This window comes from Ursus arctos, unplaced genomic scaffold, assembly GCF_023065955.2.
Source record: "Ursus arctos isolate Adak ecotype North America unplaced genomic scaffold, UrsArc2.0 scaffold_15, whole genome shotgun sequence".
Taxonomy (NCBI): Eukaryota; Metazoa; Chordata; class Mammalia; order Carnivora; family Ursidae; genus Ursus; species Ursus arctos.
In genome coordinates this window covers 61,030,106-61,042,605 of record NW_026622819.1, presented here as the reverse complement: position 1 = coordinate 61,042,605, position 12,500 = coordinate 61,030,106, and positions in this window count along the sequence as shown.

The window sequence follows — 12,500 nt, the reverse complement described above, 5'->3', positions numbered from 1 at the left end:
CCTTTCCTCCAAGGGGAAGTGGGAGACCCGGTTCAGCCAATCGGCGCCGGCTCTGGCGCTGACGCCACAGACGCTCGCCTCTGATTGGCTCTCCAGGAAGAGGCTGGGGCCTTTTTTTTTTTTTCCTGTTTGAAATAAATTAGGAGTTAATTACAGGAGCAGTCAGCAGAGTTGTTATTAGGCGATCCCTCAAGGGTTATAATCACGCCAAAACTGAAAAGTCCATGGCGTAATTAAGGCCGATTATTTAAAGAGGAAGTTCGCCGAGTCCCATTTCTTCTCTCTTTTGACCCCTTTTTAAAAAAGGCACCTCGCGCCCATACCACTTCCCCCACCCCCACCGCCAGAACACATTAAAATCTGCAACTGACGTTGCAAAAACATTTGTGAAGCTCCTACTGTACATGGAAACTGGGCTAACTTTACAACTTTAGGAGTCAGCACTGAAAACACGGGCCAGCATCCCTGCTAAAGGCAATAATACATACATGGAGCTTACAAGAATATTTATTTCGCCATTGGCAAAAGCTCTACAGCGAAAGCTATTATCCCTAGAAGAAGAAGGGACGGAGAGAGCCCGAGAGGTGCTCAGGGACTGGTCTTCCAAAGTTCCGACTGGAAAATTTAAAGCAGTGGTCCCCATCTCTTCCACTCGAAACAAAACCAGAGCACGCTTAGAAAAACTGCAATCCGCGTGATTTCTTTCCCTTGAATCTCCTCTTTGGGCGACACCCGGATCCGACCTTTTTCTCAGGACTACGTGTATTGTGTGTTCGTGCGTTTGTTTGAGCCTATGTTTGTCATGTGTTTGGGTGCCAGTGTTTGCCTTCAAGGGGGAGGAGGAAGGAAAAGTCGCAGATAATACCTAGTGCTTCCCTTCCTCTTGCAAATCTCAGAAATACCGGGTTCCGAGTTTGCACACCCCAGGCCTGTGTACATTTTTAAGAAGCACCTTTTTATTCATTGCACCTGGTTAAAAAAAAAAAAGCATAGATATCCCCACCCCGCCCCAAATTATACCCTGGGTAATTACATCTCAAAGCCTTAGTGATGACTGTACCAGCCCAGGGACAGGGGAGAGGGAGTTAGGAGTGCGCAGAGGCCTTGGATCTCTCCGCAGGCCGCCAGGCCAAGACGAAGTGCTTCAAATGACCGTTTCCAGGCTGCAGCTGCTCTTCCCTATATCTCAACGATTAACCCGGAATGATGAGATAAATAGAAGTCTCTGAGCTTGGCCTCGCACACAGCAGATGCTTGCTAAACAGTTCCCAGAGCCTTGGAAGGAAGGGACATTGTTTTTAATTACTGAAATGATCAGGGCTTGGAGGCTACCTCCCAGTTCAAGGGTCTTAGAAACTTGACCCCCAGACCCATCTCTCTGATGCACTGTTTCCTTCACCCTAAACTGCTGTCTCCCTGGAGTAAAGCTGTGCTGGCCAAGGATACCCTGAACAGGCATGATCTGAATCTTAGTGGGTAAAAACAGTCCGCACTGGCCAATTAATTCAGTTTGATTAGAAATGGTTCTGAAAAAGTTAAAAAGTAAAGAAGTCCTAACCACACTCTTCTAAAACCTCTGGGTCTCTCTCCCACCAAGCACATTCTTCCCTCCCTGCCCCCCCCCAACAAATTGGAAGCTCAGAGAAAGTTAAAAAAAAATTAAACTATCTGGAGATGTATGCATTTTCCCCTTGAGTCACACTTGATGATAGTTGGCTTGATATGCATCTCAAATACAGTACAGGTAAATCCAGATTAAGTCCTGTGCCTTCTAGAGGTCCCCAGCAAGGTGCAGGCTATATATTTTGGAAGCAAACCTGAAATTCGTTTAGCCCTAAGCTACCAAAGTGTACAAAAGGGTTCAGCTTTCTGTTGGGCTGCACCCAGCCACTGTTTTAGAATTGTTCCTGAAAACTCACTGTTAATATTTTCAGTTTAGGGGCACACAGACTCATTCCTGGGAAAATTCTTAAAAATATATACTACCAGAACTCTTATTTTAAAGAACTCTTCTGGGACAGGAGAAGGCAGGTTCCCCTCACTACTTTCAGGTCCTGATGTCCAGACAGAGAAAGAAAATTATGAAGCTAGAAAGAGGAGAATAGTAGGGACAAAACAAACAAAACTGGTGTTCAAAACCGGGATGTCAAGCTCCGGCCATAAAATGAGCAAGAGAGATGCCCAGAGGGCAACCAGCCTGCCCACCTTTTCCTCTACCCTTGCCATTCCCATCTTCCTGCCGGGGTGGGAAAATTCAGGAAAGGGTCTCACTTCTGCTGGAAGGATGGTCGAGCCTCAACAGAACCCTAGCCGTTTGCGGAAAGCCCTATCGGTACATTTGCGTCTGCGTTGGCTGTGTTTTCTGAACATTTTATTCACCTCTTCCTGGCCGCGGGACCTTGGTCGCGTTACTTTGCCTTTCTCAACCTGGTTTTTTATTTCTAAAATGAGACATAATAATCCTTACCGGGGATGGCTCTTGCAGTAATTAAATTCAAGAGGCCACATAAAGTAACTAGAAGGTGTAGGGGATCAATAAAAAAATACTATACATCAAAAGCAGGAGCAATTTATCGAATGCTTTCTCTCTGCTAGATATCCAAAATGAGACTCATCGACAGCCTTCACGGAGTTCACGATAGGTTCTTCGTGAAACCTCCCAGGCTGAGAATTTCGCTCAGCCTTAAAAGTGCGCGGTGTAGGTGTAGCCCCTTGCCGGAGGACTGACTTTGGCGCTTAGGGGAGACTTAGTAAAGGTTAGTTCCCGGTGACGTTGACGTAACTGCAGTATTTGTAGGAAGAACAGTGGGGTTTCAGATGGAACCCCAGCGCGAAACGTCAACTCTAAAAGATACTTTAGTACCTGTCCTCCAGAATCTCATTTGTTTCTTCCAACACACCGCTCCGGGCGGAGATTCTTTTCCCCACAGGGAAAAGCCCAAGGCTAGGAAGCACTGAGTATGCTACCCAAAATCACGCAGATTGGAAGTGGAGGACACGGGATCCCCACGCTCACCATAGGGCCGCTCCGCACAGACCCTCATCCTTCCACTGTCCTGCGCACCCCAGGGGATTTAGCACGTTCCGGGGCCCCCGCACGGAGCAGCCGCGCAGGCGCACCACAGGTCCCAACGCAAAAACACTACTTGCAAACTGTGGAGGACCGGGCGCGGACCCTAGCGTTTGCAACCCCCAGGATGGATCGCTGGATCCCGGCAGCTAGGAGGAGGCGGGGGAGGGGCGGAGGAGGGGGCTGTAGACGGGCCAGGGCTGCGGGCAGGCGCCAGGCGCGGGGAGATGAAAGGCGGGCTCCAGGGGAAGGGGCTGCGCCGGGTGACCGGCTCCAGCCGCGCCGGGCGCCCCGCCCCCGCCCCGCCCCGCCCCCGCTGCCCCGGGCAGAGGCGGCTGCCCGCGCCGGAGCCGCGTTAATTGCTCTCGGCCCCGGCACTCAGCCTGCGCGGAGCCGGGACAACCTCGCTCCAGGAGGAATGACAATTCGCCCTAATGGGACAACCTCGCTCCCAGAGGAGTGACAATTCCTCCTAATGGGCCTCTCGTTAGCGGCCTATTCTTCCGAACCCGGTATCAGAAGCGGGCAGACACGCGGGCGCCAATGTCCGCCTGGAATTCCACAAAGCGGCTCCCCCAACGCCCCCACCCTCCCAGTCATTCGCTGTGTGACCTCGGGGAAAAGGCTGCTCCTCTCTGAGCTTTTTTCTTACCTGTGCCGTGGGAAGTAGGAATGAGGACAATCAGACCGCAGTGGGGTGGGCATATTTCCAGGCATTTAAGAGATCACTTTCAGAGTTACAGAGCGGGAAGAGGGGTAGACTGGCATTCGGGGTTGCTGCTTGAGGTTGTTCGGGAAGGGGACAAATCCCAGGCTTTAGAAGTTCTGGACGCTCTAGCCGGTTTTCCAGGGCCCACGCCCACTGAGATCCCGACCTGGGCCTCAGCCAGGACGGGAGTAAAGGGTCCTTTGCCAAAGTGCTCTGCAGATTGCACAGGCTGCCTGAGCCTGAACTTTCATTGGTTTCCCATTTTACGGATGAAGACGTCGAGGCGCAGCCAGGACGGAGGCTGGCCTGAGGTATGCTTTGGGGCGAGCCTAATTCGACCCGGAAGAAACCCACAATGAGGATGCCCTGGGGCAGGGGAGGGCGAAAAGAAATGGTGGCGGCCAGCCTCGGTGCCTCTTGGTGGCCCCACAAGCCTGGAGAGTGATGGGCCAGTGACTTCCAGTTATTGCTCCCCACCGCAGGTGTGAGGGTTGTGAAAGGGGAAAGAGCCACGAGTTCCATTCCTTCTCTCGCTCTGGATTCAAATCCACACCCTGCTTCTTCCCATTTGGCATCCATCTGGGCCTCAGAAACCTCTTTCAGAAGGGGCATCCTAGTGGGCAGCTCACAGGGTTGCTGCTGGTGAGGACTAGGTGAGAACCTTTACCAGAAAAACAAGTAGCTCGGAGGGTGGCTGCGGTAGGCACCACACTCACAAGCTGTAGCAATGCTGTCTTGGGTCCTGGAGCTGCCCTAGCTTTAAACAGGCTTGAACCCTGTATTTCTTGTGCAACTCGGGATAAATCCCTTCATCTCTGTGGTGTCCTCATCTGTAGTGTGGAAGGAAATGTCTAGCATTCAGAGAGTGTTGGATATTATCATTTCTTAAGTCCTTGTTGGTATTTTTACCTTCTTTTCAATAGATCTGCCTGGGTGATGCACATTTGGGGTCCAATGACCCAATGCTGGAGGATTGGAGGCAGGAGTCTGCAACATTTTTCAGCTTTGTCCCCCCACCTCCACCCCAGTTGGTAAAATGGGACTAATGACCCACCTCTTCAGAAGGAAGCAGACTGGCAACTTTGGAGTGAGGGATAGGGATTGAGGGAAGAAGAAATACTTCACACAAAAGTCTCGCCTCCGAGTCACTTCTGTTTCCCAGTCCCTGGGTACAACTTGCTGGCACCTTCCCAACCCGTGCTCGAACCAGAGGAAGGTTCCCAGGAGCAGGGCCCAGGCTCTGATCGTTCTGCAAGAGAAGGGTGGTTTCAGGAAGGTGGGTGCCTGCAGTCCTATGGAATCAGTTCAATCTAGCCATCCAGGATGGCACGCAGGGGATCCTGTCCTGCCATTCCACAAATCTCTGTCCACCCACCCTCCTCAGTTTGCCCATCTGTAAAACCAGAAAAACCACCCATCCTGGGCTGGGCTGAGGTGAGGTTTGAACCGTGGTTCAGTAACTGTCACTGTCAGCTTTCTCTTATTCCTCAAGCAACCCTATGATGTAGGGTCCCTGATTGTTCCCTAAGGAGGAGAAAATTGAAGCTTAAGGCTGGATAAGACTTTCTCACAACTAGTAAATACCAGGGTTTGGCTGATTTTTAAATTTATGTATTTTGCGTGAGGCAGAAGTTGCTATAAAGGTGGGAGGGAAGGCGTCTGGAATTGCTCACAGCAATGAAGTATCTACGATTTCCACTTTCTTCCACCTTGACAGGTGGGACCTGTTGACTTTGGGACGGGCTAAATAAGTAGCAAGGGGACACAGAGAAAGGGCACCCTGGATTGTGGGTTCCCAAATGGTTGGGCAGGAATCTCTGATCTTTCTTATTTGATGGCTTCCAGAATTGTTTCAGCTTCAAACCTCAGCCAACTGGGCATGAGGGGAAAAGGAAATGTGGGGAGTTGTTTAATGGATATAATTATATTTTTTAATTAAGGAAGACAGAACCTCTTTCAACTGCCCCACCCCTAGTTGCCTGGTGGGGAGTATGCAAGATTCGCTTTACCTGTAGGATGAGGACAACTAGAAGCAATTATTCCGAATTTTGTTAGTCATTTCTAGGGGAGGGGTTGGGACACTGGAGCTGGGCCCCAGGCTTGTGTCCGTCTTGGGAGGGGGCTGCCAGTCACCACAGGCAGAAGGACCCTTGCGGGGGATGGAGGGGGGGTAACAGAAACTGCGCGTGACCGGAGCTGGAGGTGTGGCAAAGCGCTTTCAAGTCCAAGACTTGGCTTGCTCCTCAGGATTGCACGGGGGCGCGCAGAGATTCCCCGCTCTCCCCGAGTCCGTCTCAGCCTCTGCCCCCTGTAGTCCCTCGCCCCATTTCACTGAAGGCGGAGCTGCAATTCAGAGAGGCACGGCCACTTGCCCAGGGTCGGGCTGGAGAAGAGCGCATCGGGCCCCACAGCCGCGCGCTCCAGCCTCGGGGACCCTCGGTTGCGGACACTGGCCTCCCGGGCCTGGATCCACGGAGGTCAGATGGCAGAGTGCCTGTGATACGAACTGTGTCCAGCACTGGGAAGAGCCCCTAGCACAGTGAAGGTCTCAATAAATACCAGTTGACTAAATGAATAAATCCAGGAATCAAAGTCGTGGCAGAGAACGTGGGGGCCGCTCACAGGACTCGGAAGGTCGCCTTTCCCAGTGACTTGGAGTGAACCTTGAGTTGTGAGGAGTGGTCTCTGAGTCTTGACAGTTGGAACGAATGTCAGACTTACGTGAGAGGGGACAGAGTTTTTGATTGTCCACAAAGAAAAATAGGGCTCGGGGCGCCTGGGTGGCACAGCGGTTAAGCGTCTGCCTTCCGCTCAGGGAGTGATCCCGGCGTTCTGGGATCGAGTCCCACATCAGGCTCCTCCACTATGAGCCTGCTTCTTCCTCTCCTGCTCCCCCTGCTTGTGTTCCCTCTCTAGCTGGCTGTCTCTCTCTGTCAAATAAATAAATAAAATCTTAAAAAAAAAAAAAAAAAAGAAAAGAAAAATAGGGCTCATTCTACCCCAGACCCCTAACTCACCAGACTTTGAATTGACTTTCACACTCCCCCATCCATAGCTCCCCATTTCACAGCTGGAGAAAGAGTTACAGAGGTTGTCCTCCCCGCACCAGTTCAAGTAGCAACTAAGTGAACCAGGCAGCCTTGGATGCCAGGGGAATCTGACTCCAAACCCCAAACTGCTTTCCCTTAATTTTCCCCGGATTGCATTTCTCTTGTCCCCGGCTCGACACAGGGAGGCACTCAGCATCACACGGTTAACTTCATCTGCTCTCTTTAGTAATAGCATGACTTTGTTGCCTTTCCCAGATTTTATAAAACAAGACTGTGCTTACACAATAGGGGAAAAAAAAGACCTAAATGTATTTAGAAAATTGAGTTTCTCTTCTCTCTAATAAAGCAGTTGATGCTTATTGGACACTTGGTATGTGCCAGACCCTGTACTCAGCGTGAGACCTGCACTAACTCATTGAATCCTCACTAGAACTCTCTATAGTAGCTGGTATTATTATCCTCATTTTACTGGTGGGGGAATCTGATTCTCAGACATGGAAAACTCTAGATACATAGAATTTCTCCTTTTTAATTATGTTCTTTACAAAGAGGTCATTCTCTCCCTATCCTCTACCTCCCTCCAAACCTAGGAAAGAATAGTCACCACCGTTTAAATAGGAAAAATAATTTTATTAGATCCACAAGTTTTAAATATAGTTAGGGCTCCCTCTGCTCATAGCTTTAATAGCCTGTGTGTCCTGTAACTTGATAAAATTGGCACTTTTCCTCTTTTTCACCTTTCCCTACTCAGGGCTCTTTGCAAATGGGCTTCCAGTCTCTGTGAGGAGGGCAGGAGAGTGAAGGGACAGGCCCCTGAAGCAAAGGTTCTGATCCCCTTGGGTCCCTCACTTGCTGGGTGACTAAGCAGTTCAGTCTCCTCTCAGGGTTCCTGGTTTTCCTCACAGGCAAAATGAGGGGGTACAGTTGCATTTCCTGCCCCTCCTGGTTCTGGCTTTGTGATAAGGGAGCCAGTGAGTGAAAAGTTCAGCCTGCTCCTAGTTCTGTCTACCCCCGGACTGACTAAGTGTCCAGGACAGTGGAGACATAGTGGAGAAAGATCACTGGGAGGTGGGGGGCGGGGGCACTGGTTGGAACCCCAATTTTATCCTCTACCTGTTGCGTGTGCTGGGATAAGCTCTCCCACTTCTCTGACCTGAGCTCCCTTCTCCCTGCCTGAAAACGGGCTAATGAGCCTTATCTCAGGGAGTCAGGAGGATTAAATGGGCTCCTGGATATAAAATGTAAAGAGCAGTCAGGCCAGCATGTCCCCCTGTGTGGGTCACCTGCGTGAGAAAGGAGAGGGCCTGACTCAGCAGGAGAGGCCGAGGAGGTGACCTGGAGGATAATTGTTAATGATACAGTTAATTCTACTGCTGCTGGGCACCGCTGCAAGGAGGCTCATGAAAATGATACTTGCTAAGAATCCTCAGGGCCGAGGGGCAGCGCGGGGAGGCTTGGCCCGACTGGTGGCACCTCCCCTCGGAGAGAACAGAGTTGAGAGTTCCTGCTCCCCACGTGAAGGAACATCTAGGCACATGACAAGAAAGTCATTCCATTTTCAGGGAACTGTTAATCCTCCCATTATACTCAGGAGGGACTGTCTTGGTACAACTTCAAGACCTCGGCAATGATTGCTGACATCCCGTGGACAAGGGACCAGGCTGCGATCTTCAGGAGGCAAGAGCATCTTGCTGGAAGACACCAACATCATGTTGCCTCCACGCTACTTATTTTCAGAGTTAACCCCTCTATGGTTGATGGCTGATACTGTGATATAAATTTCCCTTTAGAAATCCTTTTGTTTTGTTTTGTTTTGTTTTTAAAACAAGTTTGTTTAAAGTGAAACATTAATTAAAGAATACCGTGGTTGGTGCTGGGATAAGGCCAACGATCATAATGATTGCTCTTCGACAAGGGAACGATCCTGTAGGTGGCTGCCTGACATTGGCGTTAACACTGCTTTACAGGGGGGAACACTGCCTTCCCAACAGCGTGAAGTCTGGTTGGAATGCCGCTCCACCTCTTCCTAGCTGGATGGCCTTGGGCGAGTTACTTACCCTCTCTGGACCTTGGATTCCTTATCTGTGAAGCTTTGGGGGTTGTGATCATTCCGATCTCCTAAGGTTGCCGGGAAGAATCACTACAGAGATAGGAGACGGCGGACCACACCACATTGGATGTATGGGGTTGTTCGTAGCATTAGTAAACAATAGATAGGAGAATTTGTTCAAAACACTAGCTTGTTTCCCCTGGACCAGGCTCTCATAGTAATTGTAAAAGAGGGGAAGAATTCTCTGAAAGCGGGAGTTCTGTTTGGAAATCACTTACCCTGTTTAAGGAGCTCAGCTTCAGTGCCTGCTATGCAGACTGTCATTTCCCTAGAGGACACTTTCAGAATCTTCATGGAACGTCACTACGCTCTGCAGGCAACATTAAGTCACCGGTAAATTGCAAACGGGACAGAGAATGTTTTCACTTGTCCTTTTCAAAAATGATTAAACTCTGTGCCTGGTCTGTCCTTTGCCCCTTTCTTTCATTGTCCCTCCCTATTCCACTCCCTTCCTCCCTTCATTTCTCCCCTTATCCCTCAGGCAGCTTTTCCTGGGGAAAAACATGTACTCCTCACCCACCCGCCCTCTGGAGCCCCCCACTCTGCGGGGAGACAGCTAATGAAGTACCCGAGTACCCCCCACCCATGTCAAAGGACTGCCCCAGCGCCAGCATCCGCTGGCAGAGCTCTTTCCCTTCATGCTTATGGTGTCGCCTGAATACAGTTTATTACATCTGAGTGAGTGGCCAACATTTACAAACCAGGAAACGTTCCATAGGCATCTGGAATTCTGGCTTCTCTGCGTCAGGTCTACAGGTGAGAGGCCCTAGGTGTGTTCTCTTTAGATGGAACACGCATCCCTACGATGGGATATAATGGAATGTGGGCCCAAAGGGACAGGGGATGTGTGGGATGGTGGGATGCCCAGAGGGGGACCGATCCCTCAACCTTGGCGGGCAGGAGAAGGCTGTCGGAGAAGGAGGCATTTGGACCGAGCCGAGAAGGGCTTGCAGGTTGTGAAGGGAAGTTACCTGCTGACAAAGGAGGCAGTGTGTGAAAAGGGAGAGTGACCGAAATGACTTAGTCTGTGTGTTTGAGGGTCGAGAGAGTCCGGAGGAAGTCGGGGTGCATACAGGCCAAGTGGAAGGGTGATGGTGTGGAGAGCCAGCACCTTGCGGCTGAGACAATGACAGGTCTTTCTTCTTCCTCTTCTCTCCTTTCTTTCTGTCACCTTTTTATGAAATTCTCCTTTTAGAATATCAAAAGCAATATTCACCCTAACTAATAAAACAAACCAGATATGTAAGTAATTAATAATCTCCTTCATTCTCTTTTCATCAGTATAACTAGGATTAACAATTTCATCTGAATCCTTAGCTACTCCTCATTAGATATAAATACGAAATAGCCTAGACAAGTGAAGGTAGAAGTTGACGGCGTCTTCCTGTGTGTGTGACTCTGCCGATCTACGCGTCCATCCATCGCTTGCTTTCTTGTCTAATTCATGTCATAGACACTTAATCATTTCAGTAGCTATAAATCTAACCCATTCTTTTTATGCCCCATAGCAGGGATGCATTGCAGTTCATTTAACCATTTCCTCATTGGCAGACAATTTTCTCCAAAGCGTTACTACTACCAGCAATTTTTTTTTTTTTTACTAATTTTATTTTATTTATTATTTTATTTTATTTTATTTTATTTTATTTTATTTTATTTTATTTTATTTTATTTTATTTTTTAGTCATCTCTACACCCAATGTGGGGCTCGAACTCACAACTCTGAGATCAAGGGCCACGTGTTCTTCTGACTCAGTCAGCCAAGCGCCCCACCACGAACAATTCTTGAAGGAAAAAAAAAAAATCCTTGCAAATGTTCAGACTCAAGCTCCTATCTTAAAGGTTTATTTTCTAAAACTGAGATTGCTGGAGCCAAGTGAGTGTACTTCTAATCTGAACAGATATTGCCAGATTATTTTTTTAAAAACCCTGTTCCACGGTACGTTTCCAGTAGCAGCACCGATCTCTTCCCCAGCTCTGCAGCCCTCGATAGCACTGCTCTGTATTCATTTCTGCCATGGACAGTTTCGAACAGGGGACTAATGGCATTCCGTATCCCCTTTGGGAAACACTCAGGGAGCACATTGTGGAAAATGGGGAGCAGGGGTAAGGAGAGGTATGCCGGAACCAGTGAGGAAGCTGGGGGAGGCTGCTGAGGGGTGCGGTGCAGCACTGGGAATGGAGAGGTGGGGAGGGAAGAGAGAAGCGAATGGCAGAGAAGTACACGTGCTATTCACTCCCTCCCAGCGCTGGAGGGGTGCCCTGCTGGCCTCGTAGGTCTGACTGCACAGGAAGGAGATGGAGTATGGCCCACCCTCGTGCTATCCTCCGGCTGTTTCTCATGCTCTTTCCTTAGTGGCCACCCACTGTCTCCAAGGCCCCCTGTCCTCCAAGATCAATTTCAGCAGCTTCACGCGTCTGGAGCCCTGGGTCAGGGCAGCAGGCCACTTAGAACAGAAATGTGGCCTTGCCTCTCTCTACTCTGGGCCTGGGCGAGTGGGCAGGGCCAGGTGGGTGGACAGACACGCTTCCTTGCAGGGCAAGCCTTGGAGCCAGCCTTGCCAATGAAATCCCTGGTGACTTCACAACATAGCTTGATAATTGGCAGTGTTGTTTTATCTAATCCTCACTGATTCGCTTTTCACCTCTGCAGCACCTGGCAACAGATGTGTTAGAACGAACAACAATAGCGTTCAAAGGCTTGGATCATTGAAGAGGGCCAGGAAGGCCCGGCCTGCTGAGACTGGGGCGGGGAGACCTGCTCATGCTCCTGGGATGCCCTTGGAAGTCTCTGTCCGGTTCCCTCTGCCCCTTAGTCTTATTCTTTCACTCTAGTGTTTCCTCTGTCTCCATCTTTCTCCTCGGCTTTGTACTGAACAGCAGACTTATTTTCTCACAGGTCCCCATAGGGAAGCCCGGAAGCCCAGGGATGGGGCCATCTTGTTCTAAAGGGTTTCCCCAACCCTGCAGGGAGCTGAGGCAGTGCTTCAGGGCCTCGGGAGAATCTGAGATTGTCATCAGTACAGGACAGCCTGTCCAGCCAGCATGTTTGCTCAGCTCCTAAGTAGTCCAAGAGAGTGTGGTAAGCTTTCCTGGACAATGGATCCATCTGACTTCATAATTAGCCCCATTCTCCGTGGAGCAGAATGTGGGCCAGCTAGAGACTAATTGCTGAGATTTCTCTCCTTGCATGACCTCCTAACTGATCCCTGAACAGTCACATGGATGTCCAACCTTACTGGCATCGAACAGAAGTATGGAGCAATCCAGGGCGTGGCTTAAAGTGTGAGGGGAGGAATGGAAATGAAGTATCCGTTCTGGCTTTGACAGTGGGCCCTCCAACCCACAGCCAGCTCTTTGCTTGGAAGAAGCAGAGCCCACCTTTCAGTTCATCAGCACTGGCCCAGGACACGGGTGCACAGCGCCGGAGGAAGAGGGCAGGCTCAGAGTCACTCAGACCAACATGTGGGGCTGTGTGACCTTGGGCAAGTTGCTTGATCTCTCTGAACCTCTGGCTCCTCATCGGTAGAATGGGGTGGTTGTTGTTGGATTAGAGTAACG